The sequence below is a fragment of the Amphibalanus amphitrite genome, unplaced genomic scaffold (assembly GCF_019059575.1).
Source record: "Amphibalanus amphitrite isolate SeventyFive unplaced genomic scaffold, NRLGWU_Aamphi_draft 000601F_arrow, whole genome shotgun sequence".
NCBI lineage: Eukaryota > Metazoa > Arthropoda > Thecostraca > Balanomorpha > Balanidae > Amphibalanus > Amphibalanus amphitrite.
The window spans coordinates 233358-248024 of NW_024882095.1; positions in this window are offsets into that span (position 1 = coordinate 233358).

The window sequence follows — 14667 nt, forward strand, 5'->3', positions numbered from 1 at the left end:
CTGTCACAGCGCGGATGACACGCGCCGTGTTCACGTGATCGTGGTGATGGCGAAAAATGCGCCGGAAATGTCGACGTGACCGCGGCGGCGTGGAGTGGCGCGTCAGCAGCGCGCGGCGCACGTGCCAACGCTAGCGGCGCTGTAAATTGCGTGACGGTTCTTGTTTTGCCGGGTTCATTAATTTTGATTTTCGGAGCTGGCAGCTGCCCCTCATAAGTCACGATCGTGCGATGGAAGATAGTAGAATTAGCGCAGGAATAGCACGGTGGGAGGGAATGAAATTAAGCGTATTCATTCCGAGGGTTTCACGGTTTTGATGAAGATAAGTGGCGTGAAAGAAATTTTTAATGGGCAGCCATACACTACGGCTGTTTCTGAGATCACTGCTTGAGTATTTTCTTCTTCTTTTTTTACTTGGGATGCTTGGTTTCTGTCTTCACTATCAATCAACTTCCAACAGCTCACACATATTCCCAATATACATATGTACATTTAGCAGGCAGGTGTTTTGAGTTGCGACACCTCCCGCCAGCACAATGCGTGGACCACCCCGACGTCAGCGACCACCTACCACCACCCCTCCCCCCCCCCCCCACCGCCACCCGGCACTCCTGTCACACCGGCGACAGTCGGCTTCATCCATCGCTCCCGAGCCACCTCCAACACCGCCGAGCCTTCACCCGCCGCAAACGAACGACCCGCGCCGGGATCGCCGCCACCGCCGCGCCGTGTCCGTCGCCGCGCCACCATTCGTCTCCCAGCGCGCCACGAGCGCCATCCGTCTCGGCGACAAAAAGCGCCAGCCCCGGCAGCGTTGCCATTTCTCACAACACTAATCCTGGCCATTCGTCTTCCACTTTGTCTAATAACAGCGTGCTGTGCGCACAAATAAAGATTAATTCGCCTCCATTTGCAACTCGGGCTTCGAGGGGGAGCGTGTGGAGAGAGGTGGGGGGGAGGAAGAGGGGCTGTGGAGGTGAGAAGAAGAGGCGGAGGTCGTTCGTGGGGCTGCTGAAGTGATCGTGGTTAGAATGGGAGAGAGTTGAAGCAATCAGCGACGGACCACTCGACGTCTTGTGGAGGAGTCTCCAGTTCGGAGTGTCAGCACCACTTGGAGTCTTGTTAGAAAAGTCCTTTCTGCACTTCGAAGGGACGGCTGCGGGCTGTTCTGTTGTGAACAAGAGGGCTTTCAATGCCGAGTCTGCCGGCCACGTCCGTACTCAAACTGAGTGTAGGGGTGACTGGTTACTGAGACCGCACGGAGGTGCCAAGATCTCTCTAAGCAAATAGGCTCAGTTCTTTTGTATTCCGTGGCTAGTCTTACGCTGCTGGATCGCCACTATGTACGTACAGCCCACCGCTAAAGTAATGTGTGGTTTTACCAATCTCAACGGATGGCTTGACCGACGATTTTTAAATGCGGACTGATTGAAAAGAAGACGTCAATAGATATAGTTGTAGCTGCAAGGGTGAAGATACATGTAAGCTACGTTTAAAGTCTCGTTGCAGTCTGGCTGATCGTTCCTAGGCTTCAGAAGCAGAACATATACATGACTGAAACCACACATTACTTCTGCTGTGGACTGTACCTACCAAGGTCTCGTCAGTCAAACGAACGCAAGAGGAAAGCGTCAGAATTGTCTACATTCTTGTCAGCTACTGTTCACAGTGATCTATGTGATATGTCGAGTGATATATGCGATAAAAAGACAACTGATCAAGCGCGATACTCGCGGATACCAAATGTCAACGCTGTGGTGGCCTTAATTAAAAGAAAATCCAGTAGCTCCTTTTATTGCACAAGTTCCCCTATCGGACACTTTCTTCTCGGATTTTCCCTTTGCCACCCCGGCGCGGTGGATGTCTGACGACTACTCCGCGTGCTGATAGCGATCATTTCACCAATTACGCCAATTTGAGTGTCACGTTCATTAAAGGGACTGTCCCACCTTAACATTAGAATTGAGTTGAGATAGCCATCTTGATGGGCGTTCTTTGAAAATCAGAGTCGTGAAAACCGTTTCTCCAGCAATTACTTCATCGCAAATAAATTCGTGTTTGATTTTGACATCTGTGCAAATAAGTGCCACAATGTATTGGTATTGGCACTTAAAACCTGTGACGTTTCCGACTTTTCCGAAGTTTCTGTATCTGTCGACTTGTTTTTTATTGAAACCTTGAAAAATAACAACGCCTCTTGGAACAGCGCCCGGCGCCACGAGGTGGAGAATTACATTGATATGCCAAACTAATTCTAATAGTCTTCTAATTCTAGCAGTATTTTTATTTTTGTATTTAAATATTTAAGAGGCCGTCCTACATGTGACTGAAGAATGCAAGAGCCATGAACTTATCAATGGCAGGTGTCACGGTATATAGAGAACTGGCAGGTGTCAAGTTCAAGTGTGCAACTCACTGAAATTAATCATAGTATCAAAATCATAAATGATTTGCTCACTGCTGTTTCAACTCCATAATCAAGACATGCTCTGAGGAGTCCACAATCTATTGATGGTGACAAATAAGGAAGAGACAATGAATGTTCACCTTTTTATTTCTGAACTTCCAAGACGACTAACCTTGAGCCGTTAAACATTGATAATACCCTGTTTGCTGAAGTGTGGGTGGCCTGAGGTCGACCATGTCTAGTAAAGAACTGTTGTTTGTGTAAACACCATGCAGAGGTATTTTGAAATAAATTTTAGTGATGTAATGCATCATTCTTTGAACTGAGTTGCTGATGGCGGATGAAAGCGGAAGTGCTGCACGTTGAATCAGAAATGCTCTGTTGTGCTTTTAAGCTTATGTTAGATTTTATAGATGGCTTAGTTTTCCTGCAGATTTCATCTTAAAGCTGTCAATAGTGTTTTACCTTTGTTTCCTGGGAGCAGATCCAGCTGCTAACATGAGCATGGGACCAGGACTGGGCCTTTGTACCACAGTCGCTGCGCTGCTCACCATAGTAGATGCTCACCATAGTAGCTGCTTGTCAAAACCTAGGTAATGTGCTTTGTTAGGCCATGCTGTGCATTTTTTAAACCTTTAGAGTACTTTGTGATCATTGACACACATATTGAACCTGACAAACAGCAGCAAAATCACACCCCATCCTTACCTCTGTGCAGTGTCACCCAACAGACAACAGGGCTTCAAAACAGGCAGGTTCCGCATTCAAGTCGCTTCTTGCAACTATGTGACTAATGTTAGGACAATAGACGTGCTGCACAGGGAAGGTGTGTTCTTGTAGCTCTTGAAAAATGAAGTCATGCCTAAAATTCAGTTTAGAATATTACAATTACAAATAACTTGGATAAAAGTTGCAAAACATGAACTCTGACTGGTCAGTTGAAATATCTTGAGTCAGTGAACCACGCCTGGGCTGGAGGTGGTCAGTTCCCTGACTTGCGCAACCTCGGGCACCTCGGGCAGGAGCTGTGGGACTTGTACATAGACAAATTGAATAGACGCTAGCCTAGATTATGTCGTGGCTGCAGTCCAAGACGTGTTCACCAGTTGCCGTTGCTGCCGCTGCCTGCTGCTGCCCTGCGTGCCGGCTGGCAGCTCACTGCTGGACTGTTTGCGCGCCAGGCATCCTACTGGACGAGTGGGGTAGGTCGCAGATCTTTGAGAGTGAAATGTTTGGTCTAAATATAGCTTGAAACTCTTACAAATAATTTAATTAAAAGGCAAAATTTCAGAGGACTCCATTGGTGTCTCAGTGGTGACAATCAGAACTTGATCAGAACTGTTATCATGCTGAATGCTGAAACAGGATAGGGCTGAGCTGGTAGGCTAGAATTTAATATGCAGGCTTACAAGGTCCCCAGTTAATCCACAAATTTGTCAGACTTGCCTGTAGATAATATCATGCAGATGAAATGTTTCTGGCAGATAGCCCTGAGGCAAAATGCTATTCAAGCTTGTTCCGCAGCTCGTTGCGTTCCACATGAGCCACTACATCAGAGTCACACAACTCTGCCAAATGTGCTGAAAGGCCACGATTTTTCCAATAAGTAGGTATATTTATTATTTTTCACAGACACAACAAAAATACAAATGCAGGTCACTACAATTCATTCTGCTTCAATTACAATTGCTGGAATGTGTTTTGCAGACTTATTATATTGAATCTTGAACAGACTATATTATATTACTTTGCTCATGGGCCCAGGCCAGTACTGCAGAGTATGGCTCGCAGGTCGCCAAGGAGCACTGGCCTAAGTTCAAAATTTACACAAACCCTGCAAACTGAGCCAGAAAATTCACACCAAAGGGGGCTGAGATAACACTTCGCACCCCGCTACACTAAATCTGCACCACACCAAACCAAATCCACACCGCACCACACTTAAATCCGCACCAGACGAAGGAGTCTGCACTGACAACATCTGGACAAAATTGCCATACTTTGCAGTCTGGCTCATGGCTATATCCATTGTGATTCTTAGGTCTGATTATTGAAGTTGAGCTCACTTCCATCATCCATGTGCCCAAGACATTGTGGGCAGCATCAATAATCAAACATCAATATCTTGCTTTTGCTTATTAGGGAGCATTCTATAATCTTTTAAAAATGATAAATAAGGCCTTGTTGATATTCTTTGCAGTTTGCGACCTTCTTCTTGACAAAGTACAAGCTTCAATTTTCCAATTTTCATTTCAATCCTTTCCATGAACATTGAACATGTTTCTGTTACTTTGCATCTTACTAAAATACCAATTTCCTGAGTTTTGCTTTCATGCGCAATGTTTGTACTATTCGCGGCAGAAGCGTAACAAAACTTTGTGCCACCGATTTGGCAGCTAGGAAAAAAACTTTGCCCGATAAAAAACAATCATATGACGTAATCGATCCAAAAGCTTTAAATTGGAATTTCTAAACAATTAGCCAACTATGGGCCGAATGTTTGCCAATTTCGTGTACAGGGGCCCCTAATCTATGTCTTGCAACACAAGAACAGTATATCAAAGCAATTTTTTGAAGGTGGGACAGTCCCTTTAAGCGTCAGCACACGCCCTATGCGGCTATCTTTGACAGGAAGTTCCTACTGTATACGCAAAATGATCGATAGCGTCTCCTCACTTCTGCGCGTGGGTGTTCACTCGCGAAAACAGCTTCCCGTCTTTCGCAGAGTTGCGAAATTGATGATAGATATCAATTGTCCGTCGGGATGCGTTCAATGTTGCCCGTCAGCGGCTGGATGTCCGCGCAAGGACAAACGACAGCTCAAAATGATTGGTGGAGAATGGAACATTAGTTTGCATTATGCGTTGCAGCGAGCGGCGTGTTGCAAATTAGCTGACGATCGGCCGACGGCGGCTGTCAAAGCCAAACGTCGGTAACTGGCTGAGTGGCGGTGCCTCAAACGGTTAAAGTGACAGCCGCTGCTTGGGCTGGCGTTTCCAGTAAACTTTGGGTAATAAGCGATAAATTTCTTTGCGATTTTCTGGTTGCACACTTAATAGGAATGAAATATCACGTAATTTGCAATGCAATTCCACAGTCATATTGCTCTGCATTTTTTACGTTCTTGAAGGCTACGTGCCAGATTTTCAGGGCTGTCTCATCCCTATCTCCGTAACGTGTCGTGTGCGACCAATGACGTCACGGCATTGCGGCGTTCTGATTGGGCGGCAGCTCTGAATCGCCCGACTGGTGGTCCCCTCTTGACAAGCGCACGTGCGCCGACTAGACATTTGTAGTGGCATAGACGGCAGAAAAGGTGAGGTAATGCAGAGCTCTGAATATACTTGAATAGAGTCTAAGCCGTTAGTAATACGTAAAAACGTCAGATAAGTTTCTTGTTCGTCTTGATTTGAGCTTTTATGTGATATAACTTTTACCTTAGTGTCGAGGTTGGCAGCTATGTGGGAGAGCCCTAAAGTTGGGTCATTTTCCATAGGATTGCATTACAGCCGTCCGACCCTTCGTACCAGTGACGTCACGGAAATCGCTGCTTCGGCCTAATGAGCATACCTCTATATAGGGCCTTGTGCGGCTATCTTTGACAGGAAGTTCCTACCGTATACGCAAAATGATCGATAGCGTCGCCTCACTTCTGCGCGTGGGTGTTCACTCGCGAAAACAGCTTCCCGTCTTTCGCAGAGTTGCGAAATTGATGATAGATATCAATTGTCCGTCGGGATGCGTTCAATGTTGCCCGTCAGCGGCTGGATGTCCGCGCAAGGACAAACGACAGCTCAAAATGATTGGTGGAGAATGGAACATTAATTTGCATTATGCGTTGCAGCGAGCGGCGTGTTGCAAATTAGCTGACGATCGGCCGACGGCGGCTGTCAAAGCCAAACGTCGGTAACTGGCTGAGTGGCGGTGCCTCAAACGGTTAAAGTGACAGCCGCTGCTTGGGCTGGCGTTTCCAGTAAACTTTGGTCAATTAGCGATAAATTTCTTTGCGATTTTTTGGTTGCACACTTAACAGGAATGAAATATCACGAAATTTGCAATTCCATAGTCATACTGCTCTGCATTTTTTACGTTCTTGAAGTTACGGTCCAGATTTTGCGAGCCTTCCAATGCACCCCGTTCCTCCCTGATAACCCCATCCCTGCACCCACTGGCCCGGTGCCCTGTCAGTACCCCGGTTATTAATTCGACCGGCCGGGGCATGCCCGCACACACCAGGTCGGCCTTCGGCCTCGCCGTGATTAATGTCCCTCTCTGCGGCGGGCCAGTGTTGGGCCCGAACAGTGGCATTGTTGTATTGTCTGCCGACTGATGGCTGGCGGCTGACTTGTCAAAACGGGTCATCTGTCCGCCAGCTGGGACTTACTGACAGCGGGGGGGGGGGGGGGCGCTTAGAGGGGGAGGGAGAGAGTTGAGGTTCGATGGTTTGAGGGATAGGTACACTATGGTGAAGGGTGATGTGCGCGCTGCGCAGGTGCTGACTGACTGGGTTGGTTAGACTGACTTGTGACTTCAAAGGCCAAAACGATGGGTTTTCACTGAAAGCTCTACAGTCCTCAAAGTGCCTCCGATTCATTTCCTTGATATGTTGTCTTCCCTACATTTGCTTATTTGCCATAAAAAACTAAAAATTATTTTTTAGTGGGATTTTGCATATCCCTGCGCCCTGCCCCACTCGGGTCGCTTCGCCACCTTTAGCGTAAGCCAGGAGCTGCGGTCCTCCATCCACCTCCCATTCCCCATCCCTTCTTCCTCCCCCTCCCTCGGCAGCACCATTGACAGCGCTGATCCATCACTAGCGCCGTTTTTTTCGCCTGGCGGCCGGCGGCGGCGACTGGCCGATCGGTAAATCAAACCGACCATAAAATGAATCAGTCGGACGGCGGACGGTCGTAAAATACGTCACGCGCCGTGATACAATCGGCGCCGACGACGGACCGAGACCGGTACACTGAAAAAAATCGGGGAACCCCATTTCTTACAATCTGACACCACATACTCCAAAATACTCCTAAATTAGGCTCCGTTTTCATGATTTTAGGATGTCATGGGTGTTGTGACACCCGACACGGGAGCCCCATTACCTTTTGACGCCGCAAAAATGTACATGACCCCCTTGGGAGAGGTTCGGCTAGCGAACTCCCCAAAAATTGCAGGCCAAAAAATTGGAGTGTCGCTGAGACACCCCCGTTGAAACCCCTCTGGGGTGTCATTATCCTGGAGTGACACCCCGTGTTTTCAGCTTCAAATCCTACCGATAGATGGCGCAAACTAAAGTTGGTAAAATCGGGACCTGTTTTTCACGAATGGCTGGTGCATGTTTGGAGCTAAGGCAAAAGCGTGCATAGCGTAGAGTGGCCAACTATATCATGATGATATCTAGACTGATTACCGTGTCATACGTTGGTCGTGCACACTACAGGGCGCCGCAAGGCCGCGAACGGAAAGAGTAACTCCTCACCCGGTTATAAATATAGTCTGAGATTCTCGTTCCGAAGGAACGAATCTCGTTCCGACCCCCTCCGGGCTGGACAGACAACTTTATCTCATGCGGGCTGCTCCCTTGGAGCGGCACCGCTGCTCCTGAGGGAGCGCACCCCGTAGCCGGGTGCAGTGAGTGCCTTGGGGCTGAGTGGCCTGTCCTCTGGACGGGTTTAGCCCCGGCGACTCACTAGGGTGCCTGCCCAGACCAATGTCTCCCCCTATATCCTATTATCCTCCCGGCTCTGAAATGGTCGCATTGGACCGAAAGGGCCTAACCCAACAACAAAACAAACGTTCCGAAGGACATTTAATCCTCGCCGGGAGTTTTTCGGAAGTATAGGAGAGTGAAACTTCTCTGAGAGATTCCCTGCTGAAGGCGCGCGGTTCCCCGCGTGGGGGTCAGGAACAATATGGGGAGTTATATCAGAAAAATAGGGGAGTTGAGCTGCTATATTTTACACCCTAATTTGGGAGTTTGACACCCTGTCGGGTGCTTAGGGACCAAAAAGGGGTGCTCGGCTGATATTTGAGGGGTGTCACCTGCAGTCTAACGGAACCCCATGTGGGCCGGCGCTGACCCCCCTTTAGCGGCTGCGACTCCCCACTATGCGTCGAAACCCTCCTGGGGTGTACGCCAAACACCCCATTTATAATAGCTCAGCGACTCCCCTCAAAACACCCCACTCGGGTGTTATTTTTGACATGACCGTCAATACCCCGTACAGGGTGTCATTTTTTCTTTCAGTGTAGGCGCGCCTGTCGACGGCGGCGGGGCGGGGGTGGGGGGAGTGAGAGGGAGAGGAAGCGGGCGGTCAGGGCAGAGAGGTCAGGGTGTTTGATGCTGAATCTGGAGACAAATGCTTAAATTTGCAGCTGATAGGTGGAACTGTGTCCCAAAATTTTTAGATCAAAAAGCAATGTTATGTAATGCGTTTGGATTTGCCTCTCCAGGTAGGTATCTGAATTTACAGTTGCAGGGTAAAACTGCAAATTTTTGCTAATTTTAGGCGCTGCAAGAGGGGCAAATGCCTCAAATGTCCCCTCGCCCTTTAGATCCACCAGTGAAGCCAGTGTTGAAAAGAAAGCCGTCTAAGCCAGCGCGCCTCCTGCCACCAAACCACCGCTACCTGTTTACCTCGGTAGCGACAATGGGTCCCAGCGCCCAGCTACAGCGAGACAGCGACGCCCAGCGCCCAGCTACAGCGAGACAGCGACGCCCAGCGCGAGCGGCGCGGTGGTGTAACAGCGGCTGTCGGGTGTTCTGAGAGCTGATTACGGGCAGGAGCTCACCGGAGCGTCTAACACGACCTGACCGCGACACCACGCCGGCCTATTAGAGCCGACATGAGACGCGGCCGCGCCTGAATTCGAGCCGAACTCGAGGCGCCTTGATAATCCGAGCTACCGTGAAGGTGAGTTCGAAACTTGCTTGAGTCGGGCTGAGCTCGAAAATCTGATCTTTACTTCGGGCGGAACGGCGATGGAGGCAAGCTGGGACTGACTTAAGCTGCCTTTGAGAATTGAGATGAAGTTTGAGGTTGGAATCTTATAGTTCAGGCCTTATTCCAGTCAGTTTCGAGCTGAATTTGGACCCCTTTAAGGCTCATTAAGCTGACTTGGAGATCATGCGGATGAAAAGAGAGCGAATCGCGATAGATGGATCCTTGGCACTGTTAACTTGATTACATGTAAGCGCGTCTTCATAAAGCTCCATCACAACTCCGTTTATCCATCTCCACTCCATCTATCCCCAGCCATCACCCCCCGCCGTCTGCCCGTCAGACTGACACGTCTCTCCCGCTGTAGCGCCATCCCTCCTACCCCGTGTCACTTCACCGTGTCCCCACTCCGGGCGGTCCACGCTCGCGCCGCGCCGGACCTCCCGACAAAGCTTCCTCCACGCGGCGCGGGCGGCCCTCCACAAAGCTCCCTCCCTCGGCGCGGCGCGCGGCGTGCGGCGCGGCGGCTGCGTCGCCTCTCGCCGCCGCCGCGCCGCGCTCGCCGCCGCTCGGGGAGGCGGGCGTCATCCATCTCTGGTGCGGCGCGAGTCGTTTATCTTTGGGACGGCCGACAGCGGGCCGACGCCGCTGGCGACATTAGCGACCGATCCCCTCTGCGGGGCGCCGCCAGCGACGGGACGACGGGAGGACGGACGGCTGGGCGGCGGACAGTGCGGGGCGACGGAGGCGGCGGGAGGTGTAGACCTGGTGGACGGGTTGACGAAGAGCTAGTGGAAACTCCCGACAAACGGATGGACGAACGTGGGAGCTGGAGGAGTTGGATTTTGGATGGGCGTTTGAAATGAAGACTTAATGAAGAGGACTCGTCAAGACGACTCGTATTTATCTCTATTTTTTTTAATTTCGCAGTCTCCCTTCACTAACCAAAGTACCCTTCATCAGGTCAGTAAATCCGCCCGTCCAACTCCTGCACCATAAGTCTTTCAAATGGCACCTCTCCTCCAGCTGACACACATCTCCTGCGAGACGAGTAGCCATCTGTCTTTGGTGCCGACAGCCGTGCCCGGATAATTAGCGAGTGGAAACACCGACTCATAAGTGGAAAACAATGGGAACGTTTTTGGTTATATTACTTTAAGTTGGCTACACATGTGTTTCGATATAAATCTTTTTCAAGCCATAAAGACAAAATAAAATGCAAATAATTCGCCTAAACATCAAAGCAGATTTAAAACTGAAAACTGAAACTGAGCAGATTTACGGCTGAACTTATTTTGCACGATCTAAAAACCAGAAGTGCAAAGTGAGAAGCGACGGGTGTGAAGCATTGCTATTTGAATTTTAATCTGTGCCGCAAACTATTTTGACAACTTTGATGTTTAGGCGAATTATTTGCATTTTATTTTGTCTTTATGGCTTGAAAAAGATTTATATCGAAACACATGTGTAGCCAACTTAAAGTAATATAACCAAAAACGTTCCCATTGTTTTCCACTTATAATTCAATTTGTCTATCTATATCAAACACCGACTCAGCCGTCATGCAGGGGAAATTTATGTGGGCCGTTTGAAGACGGACAGGGAGGGAGGGGGATTGAGAGGTCCTTCGAAGGGTGGGAAAGGGTGGTGAGGGGTTTGGTTAGTGTTGTGGTTGGCAGAAGATCCAGCATTTTGGACTTCTTTGCAACGGGACGCTATTTCTGATATCTCTTGGGACGTCAGAAAGAGTCCTCATCAGATTTCAACTTCAGCTTTGCATCCTTTTAGTTCTATCACCTCAGTAGTTTTTAGCTGTAACATGCTTCGAAAGACATTTGGCTGACAAATATCGAAATGCGGATTTACCAAGGCTTGTCTCCTCATGTGATAAACGATGATGGATCATAATGATGATGATCATGATTACAAACTACGATAAAAACCAGCACTCTGATTACCACCACGTCTATCAACCTCTGTAGGTGTCGGCTGTCGATTCTCAACATATCTCGGGTCATGACTGAACAGTGAACACATCACACCCCATACGACACACATCACATCACACCCAACACCCCCCCCCCCCCTCGCTCAGAGGGTCGGAGAGGCGGGGCGGGTTGAGTCCCGCCGACAGCTGCTGTGGCCTCCCGTGCTGCACGCCAGCGCACCGTGGGGACTTTTGCGATCCTAGCACGACATAAGTGGCAAATACGAGTATTTTGATTTCCACTTTCTTTATATTCTTTCTACGCAGAATTGTCCAGTGTATCCGAATCCGACCTTAAATCGCTTTAAAAATGATGACTTACACATCAAAATACGTCACAAAGTGAAGGGTTGCGCTGACTAGCACCGTGCTCCTAGGATAAGGCGAAAAATTACATGACAACGGAACGCCTGCTCACTCGTTTAATCAAGCACCAATCCGATGTTGCGACATGTTTTTATAATCTGTATTTAATGAGGAATACGAGCATATGCATGAAAAGTTCGAAAAATAATCCAAAGGTATGATTTTTGAATGAAATACAAAAAAATGTTGATATGCCACTTGTCTCGGAGATTTGACTCAGCAAATCATAGCCTTACAAAGTGAGTTACGCGGTGTTACGTGTGGAAACACATATCAAAATATTCTCCCATAAATTCTGCATTGGAATCAATTCTTATCTTTTGCCCAATTTTGCCCAAACAGCTACTACGAGACATCAAAGCAGAAGATGTCGCGTGGCTCCCAGCGCGGCGCTCCGCCGCGCTGCCCGGCGCCGCGGCGGTCAGCTGACTGCGGCGTACCGCCGCAGGAGTTACGCGTGGAAACACATATCAAAATATTCTCCCATAAATTCTGCATTGGAACCAACTCTTATCTTTTGCCCAATTTTGCCCAAACAGCTACTACGAGACATCAAAGCAGAAAATGTCGCGCGGCTCTCAGCGCTCCGCCGCGCTGCCCGGCGCCGCGGCGGTCAGCTGACTGCGGCGTGCCGCCGCAGGAGTAGTGTCGTGCTAGGAGGGGCAAAGACCCCACAGTGCAGCGGCGGCGCCTACCGGTCGCCCGTTTTTACCCGGCCAGGGGGCCGAGAAAAGAAACGGGAGAAGGATTGATGGTCGCCGCCGCTAGACGGGGCGGGTGGTAGACAGGAGGTGGTGCTGGGGGGGGGGGGTGCTAATGGATGGTGACAGTGGGTGGGGGGGGGGGAGTGGTGATAGGTGGCAGTTGTCATGGTGAAAGTGCACGGTGACAGTAATGACTGTGGTATTACGGGTAGGTAGTGGTGGTTAGTGGTGCTGGTATCACTGGGAGAAAGCATGGCGTTACATGACGGTGGTGGAACGTATTTTTTGTCATGAATGGGTGAATCATATTTGTCACAAATGTGATTTGTGAGATTGCGATTTGCATTGACGTTGCACAGTTGTGACTTGTAGTTGGAATCAGAATTGGTTAAAGAAATTCGCTTTGAAACTCAAATGCTCTGGTGAAGTTTACAGACACGATGAACTTGAAGGGTACATCAGATATTGATAAGCTCCATTTAACTATAAATGTTATGAAGTCTTTTTGGGTTAAATGAGTCCTTTTAGCTCCCCGTGAGCTTTTGACGCTTACCTTGAATCTATTCACGCACCAAACCCAACTCACCGCCTGTCAAGCGACATGTTTGTCTTGTCAGCACCGTGAACAGAATTGTAAACCCCCTCATTTTCACCTGTGTTGCCCTTGAAATCGACACCAACCCCGGCGCCGGGGGTCCTTGCGTCGCGTCGAAGCCGATGTACCGTGCATGTTAACACTTTTGCGTTACACAACTGCCTAGCACACCAACCCGGGACATTTGTCCGACATCGAGAACGCATTTGAGGATGCCCTTTTCCGCCAACGGTACACGCTCGCGAAGGGTCTTTACAGTAACACATGCGGCAGAATGTTCGAAAATCGCCTGATCAACCCAGGTACACTGTTTAGTAGTCTCGTGATGAAACCGCGTCGGAATCAAGAATGTTTGTAAATCCAATGACCAGCTCCAGCTACCATTAGTAACATTTCTTTATGCAAGAATCCGTTATGCAACGACGCCAACGTTCCCTCCGTTTCTGACTATGAGCCGCAATTAAGCATTCTCCGTTGAGCGCAAAAATTCATCCATTCAATCACTGTCAGTCGTGGCAGTACGGTTCTGATGAGTGTCCCTCGTTATAAGGCGGGTCGTGGCGGGCCGTGACTGACCACAAGCGCTCGTACGACGGGCGCCACATCAGTCACGGGCTCTTTGATGTTGCCGACAGGCCGCTCATGTGACCGACTGTGAGTGTGACGTCATTGGGGTGACGTCATACGGTCAGCGGTGACTGCTGTCGGTCTGAAGTTGTCGGACGGGGTTATGTGGTGGTCAGTGGTGACCGATCACAGGATCACGACGGGTACTTCCTTGAAGACATGGATGATGTCAATGGCATGAAACCTGGTCAGCCATACCGGCCCATACCATTGTAGCTACTTATTGACTGCTTGCTCTGCTTCTTAGATACAGCCTATGAAAATAAATGATTCAATAAATGATTGTAAGTTGCAGAGAATCCCTGAATTTCTGCATTGAGCGCAGCAAATCAACCCCCATTGAGTCAATTGACAGGTGCACTACCTACTTACTCCTGGCACTGAATCTTTCCTGGGATGAACGGTGACCACCTGCCGCTGTTCAAAACCACCTGGTCTCACCACCACCGTCCCAAACAAATATGGCGGGCGCAGCGTACTCCGGATCTACGGCTGTCAGCCAATCAGCTCTTTGGCTGCGGTGACGGCTCATCTGTTGTCTGGTGGCGCCACCTATTTAGGGCTGTGACACGTGCACAATGGGCGGAGATGTATCGTGGTGCTCGGGAGGTGCGGCTCTGAATGGGGGCGGATCTGCGGCCGGTGGAGCAGACAGGGGCGGATGTAGGAGGGCACGGGTTTCGGCCTACCAATAGGAATGGAAGTTTCTATGTCGAACTTAATGAAGGAGATTTTAGACAACCTTTTGCCGGCAGTGCTGTATTGCAGTGTTGTTATGCAGAAAATCAAAACCTTTTTTTACCACGTTTGATGGTGAGTAGTTTCACTACATAGTTCGTACGTAGCTCCGAGCATCTAGCAAGAAATATTTTAGAAAAGTGCGAGATCCTATTTTGTGTTTTCGAAGACTTGTCAAGTGGATCCCTGACGATCTCTTTGCCATCGACACCACCCCAACTGAACCAGTATCTCCCGACTACCACAGTCCACATCCCGCCTCAGTCCAGCTATCTCGGCCTCCGCCTCTGCGTCTGTCCGCC